Source organism: Patagioenas fasciata, chromosome 6, assembly GCF_037038585.1.
Source record: "Patagioenas fasciata isolate bPatFas1 chromosome 6, bPatFas1.hap1, whole genome shotgun sequence".
Classification (NCBI taxonomy): Eukaryota; Metazoa; Chordata; class Aves; order Columbiformes; family Columbidae; genus Patagioenas; species Patagioenas fasciata.
This window is the reverse complement of record NC_092525.1, coordinates 51,365,947-51,379,115: the sequence shown is the minus strand read 5'-3', so window position 1 is coordinate 51,379,115 and position 13,169 is coordinate 51,365,947.

The window sequence follows — 13,169 nt, the reverse complement described above, 5'->3', positions numbered from 1 at the left end:
TTAGGTTTAGATTTTAGGTTTAGATTTGGGGTTAGGTTTAGATTTTAGGTTTAGATTTTAGGTTTAGATTTGGGGTTAGGTTTAAATTTTAGGGTTAGATTTGTGGTTAGGTTTAGATTTTAGGTTTAGATTTGGGGTTAAGTTTAGATTTTAGGTTTATATTTTGGGTAAGGTTTACATTTGGGGTTAGGTTTAGATTTTAGGTTTAGATTTGGGGTTAGGTTTAGATTTGGGGTTACGATTAGATTTTAGGTTTAGATTTGGGGTTAGGTTTAGATTTGGGGTTAGGTTTAGATTTTAGGTTTAGATTTGGGGTTAGGTTTAGATTTGGGGTTAGGTTTAGATTTTAGGTTTAGATTTGGGGTTAGGTTTAGATTTATGTTTATATTTGGGGTAAGGTTTAGATTTGGGGTTAGGTTTAGATTTTAGGTTTAGATTTGGGGTTAGGTTTAGATTTTAGGTTTAGGTTTGGGGTTAGGTTTAAATTTGGGGTTAGGTTTAGATTTTAGGTTTAGATTTGTGGTTAGGTTTAGATTTTAGGTTTAGATTTGGGGTTAGGTTTAGACTTGGGGTTAGGTTTAGATTTTAGGTTTAGATTTGGGGTTAGTTTTAGATTTTAGGTTTAGATTTGGGGTTAGGTTTAGATTTGGGGTTAGGTTTAGATTTTAGGTTTAGATTTGGGGTTAGGTTTAGATTTTAGTTTTAGATTTGGGGTTTAGATTTGGGGTTAGGTTTAGATTTTAGGTTTAGATTTGGGGTTAGGTTTAGATTTTAGGTTTAGATTTGGGGTTAGGTTTAGATTTTAGGTTTATATTTGGGGTTAGGTTTAGATTTGGGGTTAGGTTTAGATTTTAGGTTTAGATTTGGGATTAGGTTTAGATTTGGGGTTAGGTTTAGATTTTAGATTTAGATTTGGGATTAGGTTTAGATTTTAGTTTTAGATTTGGGGTTAGGTTTAGATTTTAGGTTTAGATTTGGGGTTAGGTTTAGATTTTAGGTTTAGATTTGGGGTTAGCTTTAGATTTGGGGTTAGGTTTAGATTTTAGGTTTAGATTTGGGGTTAGGTTTAGATTTGGGGTTAGGTTTAGATTTTAGGTTTAGATTTGGGGTTAGGTTTAGATTTTAGGTTTAGATTTGGGGTTAGGTTTAGATTTATATTTATATTTGGGGTAAGGTTTAGATTTGGGGTTAGGTTTAGATTTTAGGTTTAGATTTGGGGTTAGGTTTAGATTTTAGGTTTAGATTTGGGGTTAGGTTTAGATTTGGGGTTAGGTTTAGATTTTAGGGTTAGATTTGTGGTTAGGTTTAGATTTTAGGTTTAGATTTGGGGTTAAGTTTAGATTTTAGGTTTATATTTGGGGTAAGGTTTACATTTGGGGTTAGGTTTAGATTTTAGGTTTAGATTTGGGGTTAGGTTTAGATTTGGGGTTAGGTTTAGATTTTAGGTTTAGATTTGGGGTTAGGTTTAGATTTGGGGTTAGGTTTAGATTTTAGGTTTAGATTTGGGGTTAGGTTTAGATTTGGGGTTAGGTTTAGATTTTAGGTTTAGATTTGGGGTTAGGTTTAGATTTATGTTTATATTTGGGGTAAGGTTTAGATTTGGGGTTAGGTTTAGATTTTAGGTTTAGATTTGGGGTTAGGTTTAGATTTTAGGTTTAGGTTTGGGGTTAGGTTTAGATTTGGGGTTAGGTTTAGATTTTAGGTTTAGATTTGTGGTTAGGTTTAGATTTTAGGTTTAGATTTGGGGTTAGGTTTAGACTTGGGGTTAGGTTTAGATTTTAGGTTTAGATTTGGGGTTAGGTTTAGATTTTAGGTTTAGATTTGGGGTTAGGTTTAGATTTGGGGTTAGGTTTAGATTTTAGGTTTAGATTTGGGGTTAGGTTTAGATTTTAGTTTTAGATTTGGGGTTTAGATTTAGGGTTAGGTTTAGATTTTAGGTTTAGATTTGGGGTTAGGTTTAGATTTTAGGTTTAGATTTGGGGTTAGGTTTAGATTTTAGGTTTATATTTGGGGTTAGGTTTAGATTTGGGGTTAGGTTTAGATTTTAGGTTTAGATTTGGGATTAGGTTTAGATTTAGGGTTAGGTTTAGATTTTAGATTTAGATTTGGGATTAGGTTTAGATTTTAGGTTTAGATTTTGGGTTAGGTTTAGATTTTAGGTTTAGATTTGGGGTTAGGTTTAGATTTGGGGTTAGGTTTAGATTTTAGGTTTAGATTTGGGGTTAGGTTTAGATTTATGTTTATATTTGGGGTAAGGTTTAGATTTGGGGTTAGGTTTAGATTTTAGGTTTAGATTTGGGGTTAGGTTTAGATTTTAGGTTTATATTTGGGGTAAGGTTTAGATTTGGGGTTAGGTTTAGATTTTAGATTTAGATTTGGGGTTGGGTTTAGATTTGGGGTTAGGTTTAGATTTTAGGTTTAGATTTGGGGTTAGGTTTAGATTTTAGGTTTAGATTTGGGGTTAGGTTTAGATTTGGGGTTAGGTTTAGATTTTAGGTTTAGATTTGGGGTTAGGTTTAGATTTGGGGTTAGGTTTAGATTTTAGGTTTAGATTTGGGGTTAGGTTTAGATTTTAGGTTTAGATTTGGGGTTAGGTTTAGATTTGGGGTTAGGTTTAGATTTTAGGTTTAGATTTGGGGTTAGGTTTAGATTTGGGGTTAGGTTTAGATTTTAGGTTTAGATTTGGGGTTAGGTTTAGATTTTAGGTTTAGATTTGGGGTTAGGTTTAGATTTGGGGTTAGGTTTAGATTTTAGGTTTAGATTTGGGGTTAGGTTTATATTTTAGGTTTAGATTTGGGGTTTAGATTTGGGGTTAGGTTTAGATTTTAGGTTTAGATTTGGGGTTAGGTTTAGATTTGGGGTAAGGTTTAGATTTTAGGTTTAGATTTGGGGTTAGGTTTAGATTTGGGGTTAGGTTTAGATTTTAGGTTTAGATTTGGGGTTAGGTTTAGATTTTAGGTTTAGATATGGGGTTAGGTTTAGATTTGGGGTTAGGTTTAGATTTTAGGTTTAGATTTGGGGTTAGGTTTAGATTTGTGGTTAGGTTTAGATTTTAGGTTTAGATTTGGGGTTAGGTTTAGATTTGGGGTTAGGTTTAGATTTTAGGTTTAGATTGGGGGTTAGGTTTAAATTTTAGGTTTAGATTTGGGGTTAGGTTTAGATTTGGGGTTACGTTTAGATTTTAGGTTTAGATTTGGTATTAGGTTTAGATTTTAGGTCTAGATTTGGGGTTAGGTTTAGATTTTAGGTTTAGATTTGGGGTTAGGTTTAGATTTGGGGTTAGGTTTAGATTTTAGGTTTAGATTTGGGGTTAGGTTTAGATTTTAGGTTTAGATTTTAGGTTTAGATTTGGGGTTAGGTTTAGATTTTAGGGTTAGATTTGTGGTTAGGTTTAGATTTTAGGTTTAGATTTGGGGTTAAGTTTAGATTTTAGGTTTATATTTTGGGTAAGGTTTACATTTGGGGTTAGGTTTAGATTTTAGGTTTAGATTTGGGGTTAGGTTTAGATTTGGGGTTACGATTAGATTTTAGGTTTAGATTTGGGGTTAGGTTTAGATTTGGGGTTAGGTTTAGATTTTAGGTTTAGATTTGGGGTTAGGTTTAGATTTGGGGTTAGGTTTAGATTTTAGGTTTAGATTTGGGGTTAGGTTTAGATTTATGTTTATATTTGGGGTAAGGTTTAGATTTGGGGTTAGGTTTAGATTTTAGGTTTAGATTTGGGGTTAGGTTTAGATTTTAGGTTTAGGTTTGGGGTTAGGTTTAGATTTGGGGTTAGGTTTAGATTTTAGGTTTAGATTTGTGGTTAGGTTTAGATTTTAGGTTTAGATTTGGGGTTAGGTTTAGACTTGGGGTTAGGTTTAGATTTTAGGTTTAGATTTGGGGTTAGTTTTAGATTTTAGGTTTAGGTTTGGGGTTAGGTTTAGATTTGGGGTTAGGTTTAGATTTTAGGTTTAGATTTGGGGTTAGGTTTAGATTTTAGTTTTAGATTTGGGGTTTAGATTTGGGGTTAGGTTTAGATTTTAGGTTTAGATTTGGGGTTAGGTTTAGATTTTAGGTTTAGATTTGGGGTTAGGTTTAGATTTTAGGTTTATATTTGGGGTTAGGTTTAGATTTGGGGTTAGGTTTAGATTGTAGGTTTAGATTTGGGATTAGGTTTAGATTTGGGGTTAGGTTTAGATTTTAGATTTAGATTTGGGATTAGGTTTAGATTTTAGTTTTAGATTTGGGGTTAGGTTTAGATTTTAGGTTTAGATTTGGGGTTAGGTTTAGATTTTAGGTTTAGATTTGGGGTTAGGTTTAGATTTTAGGTTTAGATTTGGGGTTAGGTTTAGATTTGGGGTTAGGTTTAGATTTTAGGTTTAGATTTGGGGTTAGGTTTAGATTTTAGGTTTAGATTTGGGGTTAGGTTTAGATTTGGGGTTAGGTTTAGATTTTAGGTTTAGATTTGGGGTTAGGTTTAGATTTTAGGTTTAGATTTGGGGTTAGGTTTAGATTTTAGGTTTAGATTTGGGGTTAGGTTTAGATTTGGGGTTAGGTTTGGGGTTAGGTTTAGATTTGGGGTTAGGTTTAGATTTTAGGTTTATATTTGGGGTTGGGTTTAGATTTTAGGTTTATATTTGGGGTTAGGTTTAGATTTTAGGTTTAGGTTTGGGGTTAGGTTTAGATTTGGGGTTAGGTTTAGATTTTAGGTTTAGATTTGTGGTTAGGTTTAGATTTTAGGTTTAGATTTGGGGTTAGGTTTAGACTTGGGGTTAGGTTTAGATTTTAGGTTTAGATTTGGGGTTAGGTTTAGATTTTAGGTTTAGATTTGGGGTTAGGTTTAGATTTGGGGTTAGGTTTAGATTTTAGGTTTAGATTTGGGGTTAGGTTTAGACTTTAGTTTTAGATTTGGGGTTTAGATTTAGGGTTAGGTTTAGATTTTAGGTTTAGATTTGGGGTTAGGTTTAGATTTTAGGTTTAGATTTGGGGTTAGGTTTAGATTTTAGGTTTATATTTGGGGTTAGGTTTAGATTTGGGGTTAGGTTTAGATTTTAGGTTTAGATTTGGGATTAGGTTTAGATTTAGGGTTAGGTTTAGATTTTAGATTTAGATTTGGGATTAGGTTTAGATTTTAGGTTTAGATTTTGGGTTAGGTTTAGATTTTAGGTTTAGATTTGGGGTTAGGTTTAGATTTGGGGTTAGGTTTAGATTTTAGGTTTAGATTTGGGGTTAGGTTTAGATTTATGTTTATATTTGGGGTAAGGTTTAGATTTGGGGTTAGGTTTAGATTTTAGGTTTAGATTTGGGGTTAGGTTTAGATTTTAGGTTTATATTTGGGGTAAGGTTTAGATTTGGGGTTAGGTTTAGATTTTAGATTTAGATTTGGGGTTGGGTTTAGATTTGGGGTTAGGTTTAGATTTTAGGTTTAGATTTGGGGTTAGGTTTAGATTTTAGGTTTAGATTTGGGGTTAGGTTTAGATTTGGGGTTAGGTTTAGATTTTAGGTTTAGATTTGGGGTTAGGTTTAGATTTGGGGTTAGGTTTAGATTTTAGGTTTAGATTTGGGGTTAGGTTTAGATTTTAGGTTTAGATTTGGGGTTAGGTTTAGATTTGGGGTTAGGTTTAGATTTTAGGTTTAGATTTGGGGTTAGGTTTAGATTTGGGGTTAGGTTTAGATTTTAGGTTTAGATTTGGGGTTAGGTTTAGATTTTAGGTTTAGATTTGGGGTTAGGTTTAGATTTGGGGTTAGGTTTAGATTTTAGGTTTAGATTTGGGGTTAGGTTTATATTTTAGGTTTAGATTTGGGGTTTAGATTTGGGGTTAGGTTTAGATTTTAGGTTTAGATTTGGGGTTAGGTTTAGATTTGGGGTAAGGTTTAGATTTTAGGTTTAGATTTGGGGTTAGGTTTAGATTTGGGGTTAGGTTTAGATTTTAGGTTTAGATTTGGGGTTAGGTTTAGATTTTAGGTTTAGATATGGGGTTAGGTTTAGATTTGGGGTTAGGTTTAGATTTTAGGTTTAGATTTGGGGTTAGGTTTAGATTTGTGGTTAGGTTTAAATTTTAGGTTTAGATTTGGGGTTAGGTTTAGATTTGGGGTTAGGTTTAGATTTTAGGTTTAGATTGGGGGTTAGGTTTAAATTTTAGGTTTAGATTTGGGGTTAGGTTTAGATTTGGGGTTACGTTTAGATTTTAGGTTTAGATTTGGTATTAGGTTTAGATTTTAGGTCTAGATTTGGGGTTAGGTTTAGATTTTAGGTTTAGATTTGGGGTTAGGTTTAGATTTGGGGTTAGGTTTAGATTTTAGGTTTAGATTTGGGGTTAGGTTTAGATTTTAGGTTTAGATTTTAGGTTTAGATTTGGGGTTAGGTTTAAATTTTAGGGTTAGATTTGTGGTTAGGTTTAGATTTTAGGTTTAGATTTGGGGTTAAGTTTAGATTTTAGGTTTATATTTTGGGTAAGGTTTACATTTGGGGTTAGGTTTAGATTTTAGGTTTAGATTTGGGGTTAGGTTTAGATTTGGGGTTACGATTAGATTTTAGGTTTAGATTTGGGGTTAGGTTTAGATTTGGGGTTAGGTTTAGATTTTAGGTTTAGATTTGGGGTTAGGTTTAGATTTGGGGTTAGGTTTAGATTTTAGGTTTAGATTTGGGGTTAGGTTTAGATTTATGTTTATATTTGGGGTAAGGTTTAGATTTGGGGTTAGGTTTAGATTTTAGGTTTAGATTTGGGGTTAGGTTTAGATTTTAGGTTTAGGTTTGGGGTTAGGTTTAAATTTGGGGTTAGGTTTAGATTTTAGGTTTAGATTTGTGGTTAGGTTTAGATTTTAGGTTTAGATTTGGGGTTAGGTTTAGACTTGGGGTTAGGTTTAGATTTTAGGTTTAGATTTGGGGTTAGTTTTAGATTTTAGGTTTAGATTTGGGGTTAGGTTTAGATTTGGGGTTAGGTTTAGATTTTAGGTTTAGATTTGGGGTTAGGTTTAGATTTTAGTTTTAGATTTGGGGTTTAGATTTGGGGTTAGGTTTAGATTTTAGGTTTAGATTTGGGGTTAGGTTTAGATTTTAGGTTTAGATTTGGGATTAGGTTTAGATTTTAGGTTTATATTTGGGGTTAGGTTTAGATTTGGGGTTAGGTTTAGATTTTAGGTTTAGATTTGGGATTAGGTTTAGATTTGGGGTTAGGTTTAGATTTTAGATTTAGATTTGGGATTAGGTTTAGATTTTAGTTTTAGATTTGGGGTTAGGTTTAGATTTTAGGTTTAGATTTGGGGTTAGGTTTAGATTTTAGGTTTAGATTTGGGGTTAGCTTTAGATTTGGGGTTAGGTTTAGATTTTAGGTTTAGATTTGGGGTTAGGTTTAGATTTGGGGTTAGGTTTAGATTTTAGGTTTAGATTTGGGGTTAGGTTTAGATTTTAGGTTTAGATTTGGGGTTAGGTTTAGATTTATATTTATATTTGGGGTAAGGTTTAGATTTGGGGTTAGGTTTAGATTTTAGGTTTAGATTTGGGGTTAGGTTTAGATTTTAGGTTTAGATTTGGGGTTAGGTTTAGATTTGGGGTTAGGTTTAGATTTTAGGGTTAGATTTGTGGTTAGGTTTAGATTTTAGGTTTAGATTTGGGGTTAAGTTTAGATTTTAGGTTTATATTTGGGGTAAGGTTTACATTTGGGGTTAGGTTTAGATTTTAGGTTTAGATTTGGGGTTAGGTTTAGATTTGGGGTTAGGTTTAGATTTTAGGTTTAGATTTGGGGTTAGGTTTAGATTTGGGGTTAGGTTTAGATTTTAGGTTTAGATTTGGGGTTAGGTTTAGATTTGGGGTTAGGTTTAGATTTTAGGTTTAGATTTGGGGTTAGGTTTAGATTTATGTTTATATTTGGGGTAAGGTTTAGATTTGGGGTTAGGTTTAGATTTTAGGTTTAGATTTGGGGTTAGGTTTAGATTTTAGGTTTAGGTTTGGGGTTAGGTTTAGATTTGGGGTTAGGTTTAGATTTTAGGTTTAGATTTGTGGTTAGGTTTAGATTTTAGGTTTAGATTTGGGGTTAGGTTTAGACTTGGGGTTAGGTTTAGATTTTAGGTTTAGATTTGGGGTTAGGTTTAGATTTTAGGTTTAGATTTGGGGTTAGGTTTAGATTTGGGGTTAGGTTTAGATTTTAGGTTTAGATTTGGGGTTAGGTTTAGATTTTAGTTTTAGATTTGGGGTTTAGATTTAGGGTTAGGTTTAGATTTTAGGTTTAGATTTGGGGTTAGGTTTAGATTTTAGGTTTAGATTTGGGGTTAGGTTTAGATTTTAGGTTTATATTTGGGGTTAGGTTTAGATTTGGGGTTAGGTTTAGATTTTAGGTTTAGATTTGGGATTAGGTTTAGATTTAGGGTTAGGTTTAGATTTTAGATTTAGATTTGGGATTAGGTTTAGATTTTAGGTTTAGATTTTGGGTTAGGTTTAGATTTTAGGTTTAGATTTGGGGTTAGGTTTAGATTTGGGGTTAGGTTTAGATTTTAGGTTTAGATTTGGGGTTAGGTTTAGATTTATGTTTATATTTGGGGTAAGGTTTAGATTTGGGGTTAGGTTTAGATTTTAGGTTTAGATTTGGGGTTAGGTTTAGATTTTAGGTTTATATTTGGGGTAAGGTTTAGATTTGGGGTTAGGTTTAGATTTTAGATTTAGATTTGGGGTTGGGTTTAGATTTGGGGTTAGGTTTAGATTTTAGGTTTAGATTTGGGGTTAGGTTTAGATTTTAGGTTTAGATTTGGGGTTAGGTTTAGATTTGGGGTTAGGTTTAGATTTTAGGTTTAGATTTGGGGTTAGGTTTAGATTTGGGGTTAGGTTTAGATTTTAGGTTTAGATTTGGGGTTAGGTTTAGATTTTAGGTTTAGATTTGGGGTTAGGTTTAGATTTGGGGTTAGGTTTAGATTTTAGGTTTAGATTTGGGGTTAGGTTTAGATTTGGGGTTAGGTTTAGATTTTAGGTTTAGATTTGGGGTTAGGTTTAGATTTTAGGTTTAGATTTGGGGTTAGGTTTAGATTTGGGGTTAGGTTTAGATTTTAGGTTTAGATTTGGGGTTAGGTTTATATTTTAGGTTTAGATTTGGGGTTTAGATTTGGGGTTAGGTTTAGATTTTAGGTTTAGATTTGGGGTTAGGTTTAGATTTGGGGTAAGGTTTAGATTTTAGGTTTAGATTTGGGGTTAGGTTTAGATTTGGGGTTAGGTTTAGATTTTAGGTTTAGATTTGGGGTTAGGTTTAGATTTTAGGTTTAGATATGGGGTTAGGTTTAGATTTGGGGTTAGGTTTAGATTTTAGGTTTAGATTTGGGGTTAGGTTTAGATTTGTGGTTAGGTTTAGATTTTAGGTTTAGATTTGGGGTTAGGTTTAGATTTGGGGTTAGGTTTAGATTTTAGGTTTAGATTGGGGGTTAGGTTTAAATTTTAGGTTTAGATTTGGGGTTAGGTTTAGATTTGGGGTTACGTTTAGATTTTAGGTTTAGATTTGGTATTAGGTTTAGATTTTAGGTCTAGATTTGGGGTTAGGTTTAGATTTTAGGTTTAGATTTGGGGTTAGGTTTAGATTTGGGGTTAGGTTTAGATTTTAGGTTTAGATTTGGGGTTAGGTTTAGATTTTAGGTTTAGATTTTAGGTTTAGATTTGGGGTTAGGTTTAGATTTTAGGGTTAGATTTGTGGTTAGGTTTAGATTTTAGGTTTAGATTTGGGGTTAAGTTTAGATTTTAGGTTTATATTTTGGGTAAGGTTTACATTTGGGGTTAGGTTTAGATTTTAGGTTTAGATTTGGGGTTAGGTTTAGATTTGGGGTTACGATTAGATTTTAGGTTTAGATTTGGGGTTAGGTTTAGATTTGGGGTTAGGTTTAGATTTTAGGTTTAGATTTGGGGTTAGGTTTAGATTTGGGGTTAGGTTTAGATTTTAGGTTTAGATTTGGGGTTAGGTTTAGATTTATGTTTATATTTGGGGTAAGGTTTAGATTTGGGGTTAGGTTTAGATTTTAGGTTTAGATTTGGGGTTAGGTTTAGATTTTAGGTTTAGGTTTGGGGTTAGGTTTAGATTTGGGGTTAGGTTTAGATTTTAGGTTTAGATTTGTGGTTAGGTTTAGATTTTAGGTTTAGATTTGGGGTTAGGTTTAGACTTGGGGTTAGGTTTAGATTTTAGGTTTAGATTTGGGGTTAGTTTTAGATTTTAGGTTTAGATTTGGGGTTAGGTTTAGATTTGGGGTTAGGTTTAGATTTTAGGTTTAGATTTGGGGTTAGGTTTAGATTTTAGTTTTAGATTTGGGGTTTAGATTTGGGGTTAGGTTTAGATTTTAGGTTTAGATTTGGGGTTAGGTTTAGATTTTAGGTTTAGATTTGGGGTTAGGTTTAGATTTTAGGTTTATATTTGGGGTTAGGTTTAGATTTGGGGTTAGGTTTAGATTTTAGGTTTAGATTTGGGATTAGGTTTAGATTTGGGGTTAGGTTTAGATTTTAGATTTAGATTTGGGATTAGGTTTAGATTTTAGTTTTAGATTTGGGGTTAGGTTTAGATTTTAGGTTTAGATTTGGGGTTAGGTTTAGATTTTAGGTTTAGATTTGGGGTTAGGTTTAGATTTTAGGTTTAGATTTGGGGTTAGGTTTAGATTTGGGGTTAGGTTTAGATTTTAGGTTTAGATTTGGGGTTAGGTTTAGATTTTAGGTTTAGATTTGGGGTTAGGTTTAGATTTGGGGTTAGGTTTAGATTTTAGGTTTAGATTTGGGGTTAGGTTTAGATTTTAGGTTTAGATTTGGGGTTAGGTTTAGATTTTAGGTTTAGATTTGGGGTTAGGTTTAGATTTGGGGTTAGGTTTGGGGTTAGGTTTAGATTTGGGGTTAGGTTTAGATTTTAGGTTTATATTTGGGGTTGGGTTTAGATTTTAGGTTTATATTTGGGGTAAGGTTTAGATTTGGGGTTAGGTTTAGATTTGGGCTTAGGTTTAGATTTTAGGTTTAGATTTGGGGTTAGGTTTAGATTTTAGGTTTAGATTTGGGGTTAGGTTTAGATTTTAGGTTTAGATTTGGGGTTAGGTTTAGATTTGGGGTTAGGTTTAGATTTTAGGTTTAGATTGGGGGTTAGGTTTAAATTTTAGGTTTAGATTTGGGGTTAGGTTTAGATTTGGGGTTACGTTTAGATTTTAGGTTTAGATTTGGTATTAGGTTTAGATTTTAGGTCTAGATTTGGGGTTAGGTTTAGATTTTAGGTTTAGATTTGGGGTTAGGTTTAGATTTGGGGTTAGGTTTAGATTTTAGGTTTAGATTTGGGGTTAGGTTTAGATTTTAGGTTTAGATTTTAGGTTTAGATTTGGGGTTAGGTTTAGATTTTAGGGTTAGATTTGTGGTTAGGTTTAGATTTTAGGTTTAGATTTGGGGTTAAGTTTAGATTTTAGGTTTATATTTGGGGTAAGGTTTACATTTGGGGTTAGGTTTAGATTTTAGGTTTAGATTTGGGGTTAGGTTTAGATTTGGGGTTAGGTTTAGATTTTAGGTTTAGATTTGGGGTTAGGTTTAGATTTGGGGTTAGGTTTAGATTTTAGGTTTAGATTTGGGGTTAGGTTTAGATTTGGGGTTAGGTTTAGATTTTAGGTTTAGATTTGGGGTTAGGTTTAGATTTATGTTTATATTTGGGGTAAGGTTTAGATTTGGGGTTAGGTTTAGATTTTAGGTTTAGATTTGGGGTTAGGTTTAGATTTGGGGTTAGGTTTAGATTTTAGGTTTAGATTTGGGGTTAGGTTTAGATTTTAGATTTAGATTTGTGGTTAGGTTTAGATTTTAGGTTCAGATTTGGGGTTAGTTTTAGACTTGGGGTTAGGTTTAGATTTTAGGTTTAGATTTGGGGTTAGGTTTAGATTTTAGGTTTAGATTTGGGGTTAGGTTTAGATTTGGGGTTAGGTTTAGATTTTAGGTTTAGATTTGGGGTTAGGTTTAGATTTTAGTTTTAGATTTGGGGTTTAGATTTGGGGTTAGGTTTAGATTTTAGGTTTAGATTTGGGGTTAGGTTTAGATTTTAGGTTTAGATTTGGGGTTAGGTTTAGATTTTAGGTTTATATTTGGGGTTAGGTTTAGATTTGGGGTTAGGTTTAGATTTTAGGTTTAGATTCGGGATTAGGTTTAGATTTGGGGTTAGGTTTAGATTTTAGATTTAGATTTGGGGTTAGGTTTAGATTTTAGGTTTAGATTTGGGGTTAGGTTTAGATTTTAGGTTTAGATTTGGGGTTAGGTTTAGATTTTAGGTTTAGATTTGGGGTTAGGTTTAGATTTTAGGTTTAGATTTGGGGTTAGGTTTAGATTTGGGGTTAGGTTTAGATTTTAGGTTTAGATTTGGGGTTAGGTTTAGATTTTAGGTTTAGATTTGGGGTTAGGTTTAGATTTATATTTATATTTGGGGTAAGGTTTAGATTTGGGGTTAGGTTTAGATTTTAGGTTTAGATTTGGGGTTAGGTTTAGATTTTAGGTTTAGATTTGGGGTTAGGTTTAGATTTGGGGTTAGGTTTAGATTTTAGGGTTAGATTTGTGGTTAGGTTTAGATTTTAGGTTTAGATTTGGGGTTAAGTTTAGATTTTAGGTTTATATTTGGGGTAAGGTTTACATTTGGGGTTAGGTTTAGATTTTAGGTTTAGATTTGGGGTTAGGTTTAGATTTGGGGTTAGGTTTAGATTTTAGGTTTAGATTTGGGGTTAGGTTTAGATTTGGGGTTAGGTTTAGATTTTAGGTTTAGATTTGGGGTTAGGTTTAGATTTGGGGTTAGGTTTAGATTTTAGGTTTAGATTTGGGGTTAGGTTTAGATTTATGTTTATATTTGGGGTAAGGTTTAGATTTGGGGTTAGGTTTAGATTTTAGGTTTAGATTTGGGGTTAGGTTTAGATTTTAGGTTTAGGTTTGGGGTTAGGTTTAGATTTGGGGTTAGGTTTAGATTTTAGGTTTAGATTTGTGGTTAGGTTTAGATTTTAGGTTTAGATTTGGGGTTAGGTTTAGACTTGGGGTTAGGTTTAGATTTTAGGTTTAGATTTGGGGTTAGGTTTAGATTTTAGGTTTAGATTTGGGGTTAGGTTTAGATTTGGGGTTAGGTTTAGATTTTAGGTTTAGATTTGGGGTTAGGTTTAGATTTTAGTTTTAGATTTGGGGTTTAGATTTAGGGTTAGGTTTAGATTTTAGGTTTAGATTTGGGGTTAGGTTTAGA